Raw genomic sequence first — 1,643 nt, forward strand, 5'->3', positions numbered from 1 at the left:
ATATGAAATGTTGTTTACATTATGATCGGTGACTTACCTGTCAATATCACGGACAGTATGAATGGTCTACTGTCAGCATGGTATCCAGCAGTCTTTAAAGACTGGCTCAGAGGCCTCCTCTCTTTGAGGTCATTCCTGTTCCTTGGGTCTAAGGCGGTGCCTTCAACAGTCTCCACGGAAGTTGAAAAGGACAAGAAGAATCCCTCTAGCCAGCTGATGCTTTTATCTACCTCTCCATTTCTTAACACTCAGTCTAGTTTTAATCATTTCAAAATGGTAGAATAACCCAAGGCATTTATACTTGAAAGTTATGTATAGAAAGTCGGAGGCTGAATTATAAAATGGCCCAACCACTTTGTACTTCTTCCTTTAACTCCTCTTTCCTCTGAATCTTTTAACTTGTTCCTCAACTACATTCAGCTGCGGGGTGTTTTCTGAATGGGGGTGGGGGGTGGCAGAACGTAATTACAAATGATTTGTAGACTGCAAATTGACCGCAAGCATCCCAAACAGATATAATATCTGACTAAAACATAATCATTTCAAGCCTTGCTTACATTTGCATAAGATCACATATCTCTCTATTCTGCGTGCCAATACTTGGGAACAGATTTCCCAAATTAAAATAACATGGAGCTGATTTGCTGGTGTTTTTACAGTCTTATGTCCAAACATTTTTTAAAAATGAAATAAGGGGGGCCAAAATAAAACCACCCCGCGGGCCACCAATTGGGGAACCTTGCACTTACTCTTCTGACTCTTTTCCTCTGGATATTCACCTTCTTTCAGAGATAATAAAGCCCTGTAGAAAGAGAGACAGACATACCTCTGAGTGAAACAGAGGACGAAGAGAGAAGACACAGCAGTGTAGTCTCTCTCTCTTCCCTCTCTCTCTCTCTCTCTCTCTCTCTCTCTCTCTCTCTCTCTCTCTCTCTCTCTCTCTCTCTCTCTCTCTCTCTCTCTCTCTCTCTCTCTCTCTCTCTCTCTCTCTCTCTCTCTTTCTCTCTCTCTTTCCCTCTCTCTCTCTCTCTCTCTCTCTTTCCTCTCTCTCTTTCCTCTGTCTCTTTCCTCTCTCTCTTTCCTCTGTCTCTTTCTCTCTCTCTTTCCCTCTCTCTCTTTCCTCTCTCTTTCTTCTCCTCTCTTTTCTCTCTCTCTTTCTCTCTTCTCTTTCCTCTGTCTCTTTCCTCTCTCTCTTTCCTCTGTCTCTTCCTCCTCTCTTTCTCTGTCTCTTTCTCTCTCTTTCTCTGTCTCTTTCCTCTCTCTTTCCTCTGTCTCTTCCCTCTCTCTCTTTCCTCTCTCTCGCTTTCCTCTGTCTCTTTCCTCTTTTTTCTCTCTCTCTTTCCTCTCTCTTTCCCTCTCTCTCTTCTTTCTGTCTCTTTCCTCTCTTTTCCTCTCTCTCTCTCTCTCTTCTCTCTCTTTCTCTCTCGCTTTCCTCTCTCTCTCCTCTATCTCTCTCTGTCTCTTTCTCTCTGTCTCTTTCTCTCTTTCATCTCTCTCACTCTTTCCCTCTCTCTCTTTCCTCTCTCTCTTTCTCTCTTTCCTCTTCTCTCTCTCTTTCCCTCTCTCCTCTTTCCTCTGTCTCTTTCTCTCTCTCTCTCTCTCTTTCATCTCTGTCTCTTCTCTCTCTCTCTCTCTCTTTCCTC

Source organism: Oncorhynchus gorbuscha, unplaced genomic scaffold (genome assembly GCF_021184085.1).
Source record: "Oncorhynchus gorbuscha isolate QuinsamMale2020 ecotype Even-year unplaced genomic scaffold, OgorEven_v1.0 Un_scaffold_2269, whole genome shotgun sequence".
Lineage (NCBI taxonomy): Eukaryota > Metazoa > Chordata > Actinopteri > Salmoniformes > Salmonidae > Oncorhynchus > Oncorhynchus gorbuscha.